This window comes from Aquila chrysaetos, chromosome 20 (genome assembly GCF_900496995.4).
Source record: "Aquila chrysaetos chrysaetos chromosome 20, bAquChr1.4, whole genome shotgun sequence".
In the NCBI taxonomy this organism is placed as follows: Eukaryota; Metazoa; Chordata; class Aves; order Accipitriformes; family Accipitridae; genus Aquila; species Aquila chrysaetos.
Genome location: NC_044023.1, coordinates 7,603,645 through 7,620,663, shown reverse-complemented (window position 1 = coordinate 7,620,663; position 17,019 = coordinate 7,603,645). Strand labels below are relative to the sequence as shown.

The 17,019-nt window shown below is 44.7% G+C and overlaps 1 long non-coding RNA gene across 1 annotated transcript in view; it reads left to right on the top strand.

Moving 5' to 3' along the window:
* The first annotated feature begins 301 nt into the window (after positions 1-301).
* The window catches only part of LOC121232472, a 95,442-nt gene continuing 78,724 nt past the window's right edge, over positions 302-17,019 (top strand). Inside the window, exon 1 of the long non-coding RNA XR_005930953.1 lies at positions 302-415. This is a non-coding gene — a long non-coding RNA (uncharacterized LOC121232472). The remainder of the gene's footprint in view (positions 416-17,019) is intronic.

Here is a 17,019-nt window from a genome sequence, read left to right as displayed (position 1 = left end):
GAGCAGCTCTGACACAGTTTACAGCCCAGCGTGTTAAGATAGCTCCAATTGGTGCTGCTTGGCTGTACCGGCTGCTTCCTCCATTGTGTTGTTACTGTGTGGGATGACAGCCTGTTCGTGATGCTGCTGTTACAAATATGGCTTCCCACTGTGATTGTGAACGGCATTGCTGTCCTGGAGTTGTCCAGACCGTTGTACTGCAGTTCACAGAGATCTGGGTTCTCCTTTTCTGCCTCTTTCTCCCTTGCAAGGCCCATGGGACTCTAACTTACATTTTCAAAATTCTCAATCTACGGTTTGGTCCCAGATGGCTCTGTTGTGCCCTGCATCAGCCCCCGGAAAGCCTGTATCATCGGACAAGAGACCTTTCAGCTGGAGAAGTCAGTAACCGTTCAAGCTTGGCCCAGATCCTTAGGTAAGGGGTAAATCCACCTTTGTTTCTCAAACACAGCAGAAAGCTGTTAGTTCAGGGTCACGGATGGCAGCACAACCATGTAGTTGGCTGCTGGGGGTACGCGTCCTCACCCCTGCCCAGGTATGTCTCCCCTTAGGGAATGGTTACAAAATTGTTTCTCTGCAACTTTGATGGCACTTGCAGTCTTTTATTGCACTCCCTTATATTCATAACTTTGGTTGATGATGGCAGTAATTCAAGAGCAATTTTAAAAGCAGTCAACTGCTACCAGCCTTGCTGGCTGGCTGCTTCAGGCCACCATTTTAGAAAGCTCCAGAAACAGAGTGCTGGAGGGATGTTGCTTGTCCTGAGCTGAGGCTTTATTGCTATAAGCAAGCCTTAATTACAAAGCAAACGTTACTTCTAGACTTGATTGTCTGAATTCTGTAGCACACTTACACATGCAGTAGGATGCAGTATACTTTTCTTCCTGGCTGAAAGTGTTGACTATCATTTGCTATGTCAGCCTAAATGCAGGGGTGAATTTCATTGGGTAAAGTGATGCCTGTGTATGGATGAAAAACAGATGAAAGCATAATGTGAGCCAGCAGATAGAAATTAGATAAAAGTACACTAGAAATAAGGTTCATGGTTTTAACAGTGACTATTTAACTGTTGGCACCAGTTACCAAGGGATACAGTGGTGGTTCTGTCACTTGAAGCCTCTGAAGGAACCAAATCTTGGTATCTCAGCCAGAAGAAATTTGGGACATCAGATGAAGTTCAAGAACATTTTTATGCAGGAGACCAATATGAACATTCCTGTTGCCCTCTTAAAATCTAGAAATCTAAAAATAGTAATTTTAAAGGTACTCAGTACTCTTTAGAATAAATATTGCTATTCTGCAACAATCCCTCTTTCCCTCTTCTTAACGCTGTTTTCCTAACACGTTACTCTGAACTGATGGATGGCAATCAAAACTGGTTGTAAGCTGTGTTCCTTAAATGCCTTGGTACGTCGGTATAATGTGGAGTGGTAGTTTATACCCAGATGTGAAACAAAGTTTGGTCGATGAAGAGGTTTCATGCTGAGGTCATGGTTTGCTGAGTGTTTCTTTGGTGGCACTATGGTCAGAAGCTTCTCCTTCTACTCCTCCTCCTTTTCTGCTTTCTGTTTGCCTTTTTTTTTTTTTTTTTTCTTTTTTAATAAAGCTCTCAACACAATCATGTGTCAGAATGTGATTTCCTTCCTAGCTGCAAAGGCTTTCATGTTGAGAGCTTTCTCACTGACTTTCACCCTTGGCTGTCGTCTTAGGGCTATGTGAATTTGTGTCTCCAGACCAGTCTGGGAATGTAAAAGCTGGGGGATAAGCCGGCTGTTGCTGAAAGAGGCACCCATTGGGAGCTGCTTTATCAGGTGGGAGAGAATGGTCATGGCCAGAGATTAACTAGGACCTCAGCCAAGGCCCTGGGCAGTGGTAACTTCACTGCACTCACTGCCTAGGCCAGGGATAACTCTGCAAGGGGCGCTGATGTTTCTGAAGGAGGTAGGACAGAGAGTGATCTAGTGACTGGAAGGTCCAAACTCTTTCTTGATTTGACCTGAGATTTGGGAAATTAGTGGTTTTGAATCCTTGTGATCCTTGAATGGCTTTAGGCTATGAAAGGAAGTCTGGGCCTCCTGAAATGCCCTCTGCCACAAACACAGACTTACTGTGAAGGACTGTATTAAAACTGGTTTCCTAATTGAGTTTTTGTTTGCTGGTGCGAGAAACCTTCAAAGTTACTCTGAATGCGCATTTGTAGTTCTTTAAAATTTGATTTTAGGTGTCTCTAATCTTATTACCTGTTTTGGGTTTAGTAAATAAAATGACCTCCAACTACTTCCTTTTACTTGCTGAACTTAAGGGTGATGTCAGTGTTGTAATCTAATATCAAAGCATCACAGCACTATGGATGTGTTGATCCTCTCAACAATCAGTGAACTGCTCCAGGCTAACCAGGGGGTGATAAAATAGGTCTCCACTTAACTGCATGCATCTGTGTAGGAGAAGTATCTTCCCTTACCTGACATTAGCCAGGAAACCTCTCTGGCCTGCCCTGAAGGGGTGGGGTCCCCGAAGTCTGTGGATTGCTGGGGAGGTTATGATGGATGCTTCTGTTAAGCTGTATTCTGTAAACACAACACCTTTTTCTCCACCCAGTCACTGCCCTGCCATGTCCTCCCTGCTCTCCCAAATCTCTTCTGCGTAAACGAAAGTCACAATTGCAAGGTCAAACTTTCAACTTCCTAGGTGCTGCTTATGCATGCTGTTGAGTTGACCAAATGGTATTTGAAAAGTGCTAAGGATCTCTGAGATCAACACAACAGATCGTGAGATCAGCTAGACCTATGACATCCTCACAGAGAAATGGAGAAATGTTGGAGGTCAAAGGTTTGAGTAATAGGATGAGGAAGTTACAGCCCCATGTCTGAGTCACGATCTTTCGTTTTTCTCTGAGAAGGGGATCTTTGTGCTTTTAGAAGAGCATTAGTTTTGCTTTCTAAGTGTTCCCTTTGATTTCAAAGGGAGGAAAAGTGATTGTAAAAGAGGAATGTTTGTCTGTGTTTTCTTTCTCTCCTTTCTGTAAAAGCTTTGTGAAAGCACAAGTCAAATTAACTTCTGGAGAAACAGGGCTAAGTTAGAGGGGAGGGATATGGTGCTTTCCCACCCCAACAGTGAATTTTGGCCTGATGCTGGCAAGTGACCTCTAGCTCACGTCCTGCTGTGGGTGACCTTCTGAGTCCAGACGTGGAAGCTTCCATACAAGGAGCAATGAAGTAGTCTGGGATACTTCAGCCTGGAAAAGAGATGATTTGCGGGGGGAATGTGATAGAGACCTACAAAATCTGGTGTTTCATGAAGAGAGTGGATAGGGACTGACTGTTCCTACCTTTTCCCATGCAAGAACTGGAGGCCAACAAATGTGGGCAGTGGGGTCAGATTTCAAACAAACGAAGGGAGGTGGTTCTGGATATACGAGGTAATAGACCTGGAGAACTTCTTGTCAAAGGGTGTTGCAGGTACAAGGTGTATACTTGTGTTCAAAGGAAGACAATAGTGTTTGAAAGCAACATTTGTTAGGGATTACTAAATAGACAAACCATCTAAGGCCAAAAAAGTATCTTCAGCTGAAAATAATTGAAGGCTAAGTAAATAATTTGCGTTTGGGGAGGGAAGTATCATATATTTTTGGCCTGTTCTTACTCTTTCCTAGGTGTCAACTCATAGTTTATGTTGGAGACAGTAGTGGGCTAGGTGGACCCTTGGTGTGGACTCGTATGGCTGATGTAGGAGTTCTGAGGCAATTAAGCCTGGAGACAATAGTGTTAATTTTTTGAGTCCCCCAAAAGAAGCATTAGCACAACTAAAGCTTTCTAGAACATCCGAAGGACGGCGGATCTCCTTAGAAATGGTTTCCAGGCTATTTCTAAATCGTCTGCAGTGTCAGTGATTATTTCCTTGATGCCCTCCCTGACTACATGAGCAGTAAATGAGAAGGACTCAGCTTGCACAGGGAGGTATCCCCTGAAGTATGAGGACTTCTCAGGAGGAGAAAGGCTGCCATGCACAAAAGGGGACAGAAGACAAAGGGGAGGTCTAGGTGAAGGTGCTACAGTGGGACTTTGGAAACATAACGTTTGGCAAGCTGTATTTTCTTGGAAAGTTTCACCTGGCAACAAACTGATAGGTGGTTGGGAGAGCTGGGCAAGAGTCTGCACAAGCTGGGCTGGGCTGGGGTAGGAACTGGTGGTGAAAAAGAAGCTCTGAGCTGAAAGGTGTGGGAATGTCTCATTGCTCCATTTGTTCTTAAGCACAACCAACCCAAAGGAGCGACGCTGGCTGTTGGTTTTCTCAGAATGGGAAGTCAGGCTCTTCCTTTCCAGATATTGGTATCAGCAGGTCTGACAACTCCTCAGAGGGATTTTTGAGGGACTGCTTGATGTCATGTCTACATAGACCTTATGTCAGGGAAATGCGTATTCCCAGAACTGTTTTTCTGAAAGCAAAATGGCAGGACTTTTATTTTTCACTTTTAAAAGACTAACTTCCTAAATTTTGTACCTGGTAGAACCTGCCTCTCCCTTTGCGATGGCTAGAGTATGCTTTTGCAGCCAGTTCTGCCTACATAGGGAATCAGGGAGCAGGTGACTTCAACTTAACCCTCCCTCTGAGCTTGAAGAACAAGCCAAGGCAATACAAAAGGGACCTTCTAAGAGACTTGTGCAGCTGCACAGCCCTTACACTGGCCTCATGATCTGTTTATCTTTTGCCTTCAAGGAAGTGTCAGAGTTAGGGGAAGCTCCCCCACATGGGATGGCTTAAAAGACTGTATCCTCTGCTGGGAAGTGCACATGCTTCTTTCTTTATAAGCCATTTGATATATTTTTCCTCTCTTTCTCTCTCTTCCCCTGGCAGCAGGATCTCTGGCCATTGCATGCTTTTCATTAAATCTTTCTGACTGTAAGATTGTATGTTCTGACACAGGGTCAAAGAGTACCGTGGCAGGGATAAAACTCAGCAACAGAATGGAAAGCTTTTTCTGGTTTTGATTATTGGACATCTCCAGTTATTGCAGAGTGCGTCCTTGGCTGGGGTCTGAAGACTGAGTTAAATATCACCCAGAAAGGAGTGTTCCATGATACTCCTGAAACACTGAACTTCTCCTCCTGAAATATGAGGGCGGGGGTGTGTGTGGAGGGAGTTGTGTCTTGGCCAATTTCCAACCTCTCTAATGCTACCGTCACTCTTATCCCACATGTTCTGCTTTTGCAGTATCCATTGAGGGAGGTTATTTAACTTCCCTTGCTGATATGAACAACTGTCACTGTTGCGTTGTTGGGTTTAGGTTGTTTGTCTCTAATGAAAGCCCCACGCTCAGTGACGAACTCAAATAACCAATTGCTTACTCAGCTTTGCAGCTCTGTTTTCTGAAGGTATAATCACTTCCTGCATCTTTGTTTGTCTTTGCCTCTGTGCTGCTGTACTGATGGTCTGGGAGGTACTGTGCTGCTCCTGCAGCTGCTTTTCTCTGCCCCAAGGCACATCAGCATGTGGGGAGAAAAAGCAGTTCCTGGTTATTGCTGCGTCTTCTTTTGATGCCTTAGACACAGGCTGCTCTGTAACATGGAATATCGTCCCTCTTGTCCTCCCCCCTCAGAAATAAGGAACCTTTATGTCTATTGTGAAGACTGTGGAGTTTGCACCTAAGGGGGACAGTGTCAAAATCCATCTGTAACCTCTGGGCAAGTGCAGAGAGGCAGAGGAGGTGTAAGTCAGAGGGCGCTGGTCCCCAGTTACCTGGTACGAGGATTTGTACTCAGATGGCGTGGGATCTGCGGACATCTGTCCTGGTGGCTGGCTGTGATACTGGCCAAGGCTGCAGAGGTGAAGTGGTAGGGCCCTGAGTGTACCTAATAGGACTTAATTGCCCTGAGTCTGCTATGGGGCCTCCACCCACTCCCCTGCCCATGGGCTCAGGGGCTCCATTTAAGCTCAGTCGGTGACTTTCAGTTTCTCCCTGAGCTATGGTGTAGGTGTACCTGTCTCCCACTCCATCCAGCCATGCCTGTGCCTGGCCATGGACCTCAGACTGGAACCCTGACCCATGACTTCCCGGTTTGACGTCGGACCTGCCTGATAACCACTGGACTGTGTCTGACCCTGGTTACTGTCATTGGAGCTGACTCTGACACACAGTCTGACTTCCTGGCTTGACCCGCCTTTTTGTTGTCCCAAAAACTTGGGTCCGTTACCCAATGTGCGTTGCCCAATTTACACACAGAGTCAAGGTATTTTCTTTTATTACGTAAATGTGCAGATATGGGTGCATGGCACAAACCAGCACACCGTCGGTACAAACTGACAGTTATTTATACACAAAATTTAATCAGCTAATACATATTCATTGTTATTCTACTAAATGATTGGTTAAAATTCTTCACCTATCATGTAAATAACTTTGGCTGTCCGCTACAGTTTTTTGAGACCTTTACTTCCTTAACCTTTTGGGTCGGTGGGTTTCCTGAGTGGGTGGTCCTTGAGTCGGTGGTCGTGCTCTCCCCCTCCTGTAATTACCTTTCGTCTAGTTTCACTCAAATTTGGCAGCACTAAGCAGTCCTTCACAGACCTTTAACAAAGCAGACTATCATTCAGTTTGGGGTTTTGTTCTTAGACACCAATATGCTGGTTAATAATGCCAAAGTATTGTTAGGGTAAAATGAACTACATTAATCTTTATTGATATCATTATCACCATGAATGATCTGGACTCTTGGTTGACCCTGGCTGCCATCCCCAGGCTTGGCTGCTGGTCTCGCTTTTGTCCTGTGGGATGGGGCCCCGGCTGGTGAACCCTGCCCTGCTCGCTGAGTTATCCTCCTCAACTCCTCATCCCATAGGGAACTGCTGGCCCTTGCTGCTCCCTGACCCTTACGAGGTCTCTGTGAAGGGGTGATTCTTTGGAGAGACACATCTTGGTGTGAAACACTTCCTCAACTAGTAGCACAGCAAAACAAGAGCATGTGGCTTGGGGGATATCCTGTCTGCCCACTGGGGAAGGTGACACCGTGCATCAAAGCTGTGCCTTCCTTCAAATCTCCAATGTGGTAAATAGGTTCTCACCAGCTCATTAGTTGCAAAATTAATTAGCATTCCAGCTGTGGGATGTGATGTAGTTCTTAACCAAGCAGGCTGGCCAGGCAAGAGCTTCTCTCCAGCCTCAGGAAAGGATGTTTGGGGATTTGTTTCTTATTTGCTTTTTAAGCTGCTAATACTTCTAGTGTTTTCTGCTGGGATCAGCAATCTGCCCCGTACTGTGGGGCTTGCAACCTCCCAGGACAAGAAGAGAAACCACTCTTTTGCAGAATCCTTGCTAAACAGGTTCCCTGAAAAATATGAGGAACTCATGATTGCTCGCTCCTTGGAAGCAAAGATCATGACAGATGCATTTACAGAGAAGAAACAATAACAATCAACAATAGACAGGAGGAAATGGCTCCTCTGAGAATAAGAGCCAGGCTAAGGGAAGAAAAATGCTTGGGTTAGATAACTAAGTTTTATGAGAAGGGGGGAGAAAGCAGGGATGGTAAAGGAGGGACAGAGGGTGGGGAGCAGCCCCTGGGGAAGGGGGTGTGCCATGTCAAGAGGCCACCTGTGAAGCGAAGCCTCCTCACTGATAAGACTGCAGTGTAAACTGAATCACTGCAGCATTGTCCCATGAGAGACAAGGCCCAGTTAAGCAAAGGGTTGTATTTTGGCCTAGGGCAGCTGTCTCAAGGGAGGGAGCAGAGGTTTCCTCGCGAGAGGCACTGCCAGGTCACCCCACTTGCTTGGTGTTCCTGATAGCAGCTGCACGTCTCCTCCCAAGGGGTAGGTAAATACGCAGAGGCAAGCATGTGGCAGCTTCTGCTGGCTGTTGCTGTCTCAGGGGGATGGAGACAGCTGTACAGAGGGGACTGGCCCTCCCAGAGAGGTCTGCATGGGGCTTCTAGTGCAAGCAAGCTGTTCTCACCTGTGATGTGTACTCTTAATTCAGCACTGTTTTGTACTAAATCCCTCCTGTTCCCCTCTCTTCCCTTGCTAAGCTTGTCTCAAGCTGGTGCAAATAAAACATATCTTTCCCCTTTTCTGTGAGGCTACTAACTTCACCTATGATTGCAGATATTGGAGGTTGCAAGCTTTTTCTAATCTTCAGAGATTTACAGCAAAATCCTCCCGCATGTGCTATGCACCCGAGAGAGCAGAGTGTAAGGGGGGTTCTGGGGTTGGCTGGGAGATACCTGTGACCTTTTGGAGATGCCCATTTGTCAGTGAAGGGTAAGGTGGGCTGTGTTGTCACTGGGAGCCTCTGCTCTCTTGTTTCTTCCCAAATGAAGGGATTCAGGTGACCCAGCAGCCCCTGTTGTGTTTGTGTGCTGTAGCCCGAGGAGCTTTATTGGATATACTACATGCAGCTTACATGCAGCTCATGAGTCACAGGTCCTTGTCAAAGTAATAGTTAACACCATGTTCCTCAGAAGCTTTTCTGACTACTGTGGGGGCAAATCAAGGCTAAAGAATCTTGGAGACAATTGTGGTTTTCCCACACAAAGTCACAGAAGAGTGCTGTTGTGTTGCTTGAGATTTGGGACTGGATTAAACTAGAAGTCTGGAGCTGGGGAGATGTGAACAACTTGAATCAAAGCTGAAGAGAATTTTCCTGTGATCCCTTGTGAAACATAATTCACTTACCCAGATAATGGGTGTTGCGTGACTCTTAATTATTGTAAAACCAGAATGTATTCCTGCTCCTAAACTTAGCTTGCTTTTTTTTTGCTCTTTATCAAGCAATTTCTTCCTTTGGAGATCTTAAATCTTGTCTATATTATTACTGTCACTATTCTGCCCAAGTAAAATGTAAAGTAACACAACCCTGATCTGATTATAAATAAGATCTTAAAATTATCCCTAGCTTATCTAAGTTAGGGCTTCTAACATGGGGACTGTGTTGGAGCTGACCTGGTGTTGGGAAAGTATTTCCAGCTGTTCAAGCACTGCAGAGATTCTCTGTCAAGGCTTGTTCCTACAGCCTGGACTGTCCACAGTGTCATCACAGGGGGAAAGGATGGGTTCTTAGTATGTGTTCATTAACTTGCATGTGTATTACCAGGTCAAGGTGGATCCTAAGCTCCCTGTCACCTCTAAATTAATGTGCTAACATGTATACAGAGCTCTTGCTTGTACAAGATGTCACCTGTTACCTGCTAACTGAAATAAAGAATATGCATTTCTTTTCAGATAGTTAACAACCATTCAGATGCGATGTTCTCCTTTGCTAGGCTGTCCTGAGCCACTATAGCAGGTGTTGACCTTTTGAGGAAGCTCTGCTCTGAAGTGGATGTTGCTATAGGTGAACCCATTTCTCCCTGTTCCTCTTTACCATATGGGTGGGGATGTGGTTCCCTCTGAAAATCATGAATCAGCTAAAGATACACAATGCTTCTTGGGGGAGAGTTGACTAGTAACAATCTCTTGCTTCCATTTACATTTTTTATTCTATTTTGAGGCAAATCTACATTACAACCCAGGAGTTGCATATATTATCATGACTCAAAAATGTCTTTAGGGTACATTTTCTTATGTAATGCTATTTCCCAAATTTACCTGCACACCAGTTCACAGATCTTTCCATCCAAGACTGAGATGATTTGCTTTCAGATTGACCAAAAGGAGTATCAGCTGCTGAACTCTTCTATGCTGGGATCTCACAATGAGACAGATAATGCTGCTAGCTCCAGAGAAGAGCCTGATTTTACATGTGTTGATCTAGAGTAATAGTAACCTCAGGCTGCCTATCACCTGCAACAGCTAGGAGGGATTCCCACATAATCCTACCTCCTACCTTACTGGAATATCTGTGGGATGAGAATGCTTTCCCTCAAACACTCATTCTGGCTTCTGTAAAAGGCAGGATTCAGATGCAAAAAGATTTTATGGCAAATCTTATCTTAATTCCCAGTGGGTCTGATGTTGAAGGACTGCTACTTTCCTCGACCAGTGGTGTTTACCCTTCAGTATATCCACCCATTTAATAAATTAAAGGTAGGTACATGTTCAACTAATTGTTTCTTCAATATACTTCTTACGGTGGATGCTTCCTTCCATGCATCACGGATACATGATAATAATGTGTTCACTGGGAGGGGAGCTGGGAATTAGCAGCTCTGTGGTGGCCATAAGCAGTTATTTTCTTCCTTACTTGATTCTGCATGATGCTATTAACCCTGATACCTGTTCTCTTCCTGGGATAAACTATAATCAGAATATGAGGAGTAGGAATCTCTCTTCTACTGATTTTGTGTGAGCCTCAGCAAACTCTTCTGTCTCCTTTCTCGTAGTTGTGAAGTAGGCAATTAGTAGAAGTAACTTGCTTCTTGAGTCAGCGTGCATGGCTTGACCTGGAGACTTCCGTGTCCTGAACTTCAGACAGCAATCCTTCGCTACAAGCCTGGATCTGTTAAGGAAAAAAGTAACAGGTAGCTGTTCTCCAAAATGAGCTGCAGAAAGTTGTGTGTAGCTATCCTTTGCAGCATTTTCTTTTTGAAAAAAATTGTCATCACTGATTAAGGGTTGCTCTGAATTGAAGGATTTGCTTTAAGATGTCGACCACATTTCTGAATACTGTGAAATGTTGGAGATTTAAGAGAAAGGTGAATAAGGAAAAGCAATTTTACACCACTAGGAAGCTTGACCGCAAAAAATATAGCAGATATTGCAAAATACTGCAGCTGAGAAGTGACAATCAGGCTTTTCCAAAGCGTGCTCCAGGTAAGTTTGCTCTCTAGCTGGAAGGTGTAACTGGAGGAATGATTCCAGTCTCTTAACTGAATGAATACATTCTTTATTCTAACATTGCTGACACTGGTGCTTTGCTGCTCCCCCTCCCCTGTCAGTGCTAGAGGAAGGATGGGGCCAGTGGCCGGTTCTCTTTGGTGTCTGAGAGAAGGTAAATTCTGCCAGTACTGCAGAGTGAAATACAGAAGTTAGCTCGGCATGCGCCTGGTTGCTTTACAGGATCCTTGTGTTGTATAGGAGTGATCAGCACTCACATGGTGTATCTGGCTGCAGCCCAGAATATGTAAGGGTGGTGGCTCCCTCAGAACAGCAGCAGAAATAGGCTGTGAGGCAAATACCTTGGAGTATGGAAAAAATTCATCAGGAATAACATTAAGATTGATAATGGGAATGAAACTTTAGCCTTCATCATGATGAGATATGAACTCTGCGTTGCAAACCTGGTGCTTCACAGAAACAGAGTGGCTGTTCTTATCTGTTGAGATATGTTGTCGGCTTTTCCACTGACCTTCTCACGGCTTCTTCAGACAGCTGGATCAGCTTGTCTTCGCTGGAGTGACCTATTATTTATCAGCTCATTATCAAAGGATTTACTAAAAGCTTATGCCAGAGGCCAAAAGGTCAATATCCAGAAACATCTGCACTTCTTCCATTATCCCTAGGAGGTGAATTGTATGTGGCGTTTGGCTCTTGAAGTAACCTGAGCATGTGAGAGGCAAGCGCATCTCATCTGTGAACTCAAGACACAAGTGAAGACTGTAAATGGCTGTCTGCCATCATTTGGTTGATCCTGAGTAGGAAGTTAAGTGTTCGCTTGCTCACAGCTCCCATTTCTTCTGCTGTCCAACCCCTCTAGTGAGCATAAAGCTTGCAGTGGTATTGAGGTGGGAGAAGCAGGTAGCTGAGAGGCAGTGAGAAGAACCTGCTCACTGTGGTCTGTGTACTCAACTTTCTTACCTCATCACCAAGAAATACTTGAGAAAAAACTCAATGGCTCAGCTTTTCAAGGTGATTTCTGAACCTCTTGCTTAGTTATAGGTAAAGGACCCACGGGGTGAATACATTCGGAAACAGTCCTGACAAAATGGAAGGCTCAGGCCTGTCAAATATGCAGCAAATGCAACAACTGAACAGCCCAGGTGATTGCTGGACAGAAGGAGCTATGACTTGTTATCTAAAAGAAGGCAAATATTGGCTAAGGGCTGCTGCTTTGAGACGTTCATCTTCAACCAGAACCAGACATGTGATCAGAAAATGCTATTTGTTTCTGTCTTCCTCATCAGTCATTTAATGAAAAATAATTACAAGGGATTGATCCTCTTGAATGTTTTGAACTTATCAGCCCAAAGCCAAAACCCATCAGGCACACTGCTGCTGCTTTTCTCTTGTAAAATGTCACTTCTGAGCAGATAGTCCTTCAGAGTTGAGTGTTAGCAGAAATAGTCACTCACATCCCAACCAGGGCCGCCTCCTGTGTGGGACAGTCTCATTAATGTTAAGAAGCTTCTGTATTTTTGGACACTTGGAAGCTGAGCAAAATCTTCAGTTGATACCTCAAGACGTACTGATTGGTAAGAGACTGTGAAAAAAAAGGGATGATGTATTATGAATTTGACAATCCTGTTGGTGTAAAAAATTGCATTTTTCAAAACCTTTGAATTTTGCAAAAAAGAACTTGAATCTGCAAAATTCCATTTTTTTCCTGAGAAAGCTGATCTTTTCTAAAATAGAAACCATTTCATAGTAATTGATTTCTCTGGTTCCTTCTGGGTGGGGAGGAAATACAGTATCCTGTGACGCTGAACAAGATGTGCTAATAGAGCTACTAATCCTTTATTTCCTTCTGTCCCACAAAAAATTTATACCTGTTGAAGGGCTGAATAGACTGTTGAAATGTTCCTTTTTGGCATTGTGTAAGTCCACGGGAGCTATTGAAATGGAAATCACGTTCCCAAACCATCACCGACAGGAGGAAGAGAGTGATCTTGATTGATTGTTTTTCGTTAAACAAGGAGAGAGAAATGGGCTGAAGTTTTGGTGCAGGGGAAAATGGGCAAAATGACTTGAGGATTACACTTGGTGCTTTTGGTCGTGGAGGGGCACCCTCTGTTCTTTAGCAGCCTATAGAGTATTTTCTCAATGAAACACCATTGCGGGGGCATGGAAAACAGGGTCAAAAAACCCACAAATAGGGATGAGAGTTATCGTTGGCAAGAAACCATGTTTCTGAGGGTTTATGGGGAAAGAGTGTCATTTGGTTATTGTGAAAGAGCAAAGCAGCCTTATCTATGCACCAACCAGCCTTTGAAAAAATGATGCCATGTCAAAATCCCCCCGCATTCTTTTTCAGTGCATTTGTTTTCTTTTCATCAAGAGTTTTGGGAAGTAAGATGATGTGGTTTTCGTCTTTTAAAGCTGTACTGCCTGTTTGGATGTTTGCCCCATATGGATAAAAATAATGAGCGGGGAGACTAATGTTCTTTGTCTATCATCACATAGTAATTTGTTGTGCAGGACTTGCCTCTGAAGACAACTGGAGAGGTCTTTGTCCCTTTCCAGAATCCTGGAGATCTCTGAGCTCTGAGCTTTCCCTCTAGAAAGGACAGTGTGGAACGCGAATTGCTCAAGTCAGGTTTTTTTTCCTCTGTAGCTTTTATCAGAATGGCATTACTTTTGCATATCACTTTTTATATTTACTTTTCCCTCTGTTCTGAGATGTTGCACTGCCATCGTGCCCTCAGAAGCACCTGAGGGCTCTGTTTCTCTACCCAGTCCTGAGATAAACCAGCCTAGGACTACGTCCAGTGAAACTGTCATTACTTGATCCTGGCCGCAGTGTAATGTCTTTGCCAAAGAGATACTTGCTCTGAGAACCAAATATATTTTCACCTTTGAAGTCCAAGCAGCTTTGTCAGAATTAATTAGAAACATACAAGTGTACATGTTCTGGAGTGGCTTTTTGCTGTTTTTTATTCAATGAATGTGCTAGAAAGTAATTTTTATTGTAATGCTGTATGTTAAAATTGAAAATTACAATTGTGTTTTTGCCACAACTTTGCCACAACTAAAAGCTGGGCTTTTAGATGATGGGAGGTGTTAAATACATAAGGTGTCACTGCATGGCATGTCACTCTACCTCTAGCTCCAAACCCAGAGAAGCTAGTTGCTAGATTTTTCTTTGTCATAAGACGACTGCCTAGCCCTAAAACTGTACAAAAGCTTGAAATTTATAAATATATGCCAAATAACCCAAAAGCATCGTTGAGTGCATCACTGATGATGACACACTCAGAGCTAATTGTACTGTTGAATTATGTTAACAGCGTTTCAGGGGAGACTTAGATTAAACTACAACTCCCGTCAGCTACGGACAGTGGCTCTGGAAAACATGCACCATCTGGAGCCTGCTTGTCTCCAGAGCTGCTCTTCTGTCCCTGGATCATCAGTAGGTGAATAACATCCCGCTCCCCCCCCCCCCCCCTCCAAGATTCAAGTGGGGAAAACCATCAGAAGTTGTAAATCTTGTTTTCCAAAATGTATTTTGCCAACTCTGCTGAGCAGGGGCTTGCAGTGTGAAACTTTGATAGACTTGTGCTCTTAGTGAAACCAGTGGTTGTATTGTAAGGGAAAGGTGAGCATGGAAGGGGGAGAAAATACTTCATTTTGAGCTGCTCTTCCACAGGGCACTTCAGTTACCTTAAAACCTTTAGATCAAAAAGTCTGAAAGAACCATCTGCAAGACAAAAGAGAGCAGGAGAAATGCAGAGCACCAGTGGCTGGGAGTGCTGGAGGAGAAGTTCTTCCCACTGCCCTGGGAAGCCCAGCACTTTCACACTGCAGAGGAAAGGTGAAGTGCGGCTGTCCTGGACAATGTCTTCTAGGGAAAATTCCTTCTTGGCCTGAAGTTTGGCACCTGGAGACAGGTGAGACATTCCTCAATCAGACCTTGAAGGAGGAAACTGAAAGCAGAGATAGGAATAAGCTGTGGGCAATTTGAATTGCTTTAATTATTCAATTAACTTTGCACCAGTGTGGGTGATGAGAAGATGAAGAGTTCTGATAATGCAGTGAACTATTACTAGGGAATCTTCAGGACTTTCAGGACTTTTTGATGACTTGCCTGATAAAAGGACTGTATTGAAATGAAGACCAGTCATTGTAGGAGCCCTTCAAGTGCTGGGTTCAAGAATGATGGCAACTAATGCTTGGGAAAGAGGTTTCTCTAAGCTTCTAGGCTAACCTCAACTGGGCTTTTCTGCTTGTCAGTAACAACTCTTTTAAAGGATTTCAGTCCCCAGCTGAGTGGGGTCAACCTGGAGTTCCTTTCAGGCTGCACCTGCACCCCAGTTTTCAAAGCCATTGCACAGAATGCTGCCATCCTTTCAGAATAGTGAGTGGGGAGAAGTAGCGACAGCAGATGGCTTAGGAAATGTGAGCCCGAGTAATGACTGTGCCTGGCTTTGCCAGCCCAGCAGCCAGGAAGAAGGGGACAAGATGAGCCTAGGCACGGGTGAGTGAGCTGAGCTGCTTTGCAAAAGCTTGGGCAGAGACCTTCACCTCTTGCACTGCCAGAGATTGCCTACCAGTGTCTAGCTTTTGGTCTTGGCTGTAGGTGCCAGGAGAGGTCTGCATGCTTTCAGTAACGGTAGGGAGGGTCAGATTGCCCCTGCTCTTGGCTTGGTGACCCTAGACCCAGGTACATCTAAATAGGGTTGTCTAAAATGCATATGAATAGGGTACTTGGAGCCCTTAGCTTTGTAAATAACTATTTATAAAGGCTTTTGAAATGCAGTGATTCTGTCAGCACTACTGTATTCAGACTTTCCACCCTCCTCTTTGTTTCTGCTGTGTTGCAGAACAACATAGACATAGCCATAGAGCTGTGCTTGAAATAAAGCCTGGCATACCCGATAGATGATTTTGTGGCCTCAGCCACCTGGTGTAAGGCAGGGTTGCCAGGGTCACAGTGGGTTGACTCATCTCTGCCAGCGGTGGGATCCACTAATTGCAGTGGCAGGTGGTAACCGTTACCTTTGATTTGGTGGCTTGGAGAGAAGGGGAAGAACTTGGATCTGAGTCAGACTGGGGAAGAAGGGCTCTCTGAAATTAAGTTAGAGCTACACTGGTTGAACAAGTTTTGAGTTTCTTTGCTTTGGGAAGCTTGGTCACTTTGCAAGTGTGAGAAGGGAGAATATGCCTGACTTCTCATACATGTGGTAGGTTTACTATTTTTATTTTCCTTCAGTCTCAGAGACTGACGGACCCTAAACAGTGTGAATCTGTGGGTCTGTGTGTGTTTAACAGCTGGGGCCAAGCTGTGAAGACATCTCTCAAGGAAGAACCAGTGAGTGGTTTTCACTGAGAACTCGGTGAGTAATGAGTTGAGATTTGCCTCGGGGCATGTGATGTTGTGCTGGGTGCTGTCTGGAAGCAGCATCACCCTGAGAGCTCCTGAGTTAAAGGTGACTGTGAGTAAACAAGTGATCTGGGTTTTATTGACTGGTTATCTTATGTGCATCTGAGGAAAGAGCTCTGCCTTCCCATCCAGTTCTCGGCCCTTCCTCACATGCAATTCTATCTCTTTGGTGGTTGCCTTGGGACTTCTTGCTCTGGTTGTTCAAGTAATAGGTCTGTTGTTCCTGGCTTTCTGTTCCTGAGTGCTTCCCCAGGTTAATGGAAGATTAGAGCTTCTCCAACTATGCTTTTGTTTGAAGTGCTTCAGGAAACTACAATTTCAGCTTGTGTACATAGGCTTGAAGAGAGCAGTGTTGGATGTTGCTGGTGGAGAGGCAGGCCACATGGTAGTAGGGAGTACAGTGCAAGCCCCTACCCAAACACATTGCTAGTAGCTGGATCCTAACCTGTGAGTTATTTGGGTAGCTGTTTGCTCACAGGATGCACAGGTCTGTAGGACTGTGGAAAAACCCTGGAGACACAGGGGTCAGCTGGATAAGCAGTAAGGGAGCTGGAGTTCTCAAAAATGTAGGAATTGAAAGCTGAGAAAACTGTTGCCCTTGTGGGGAAGTTGTGAGAAAGGGGAATGAGTTGTTTCTGCAGGTGGTTGCTGGTCCTCTCCCCTTGTAAAGTGCTGTTTACAAAGAAACCAGGCTGGTAGAGGATGGTAAGAAGTGGCTGTCCAGGTCAGCAGGGGAACTGCAAACTCAGGAGTACCAGTCTCACAGTACTAAAATCCAGGAGCACTAGTACAGGGCCAAGTAGGAGAGAAGCACAGGCTGTTACTGGGATCTG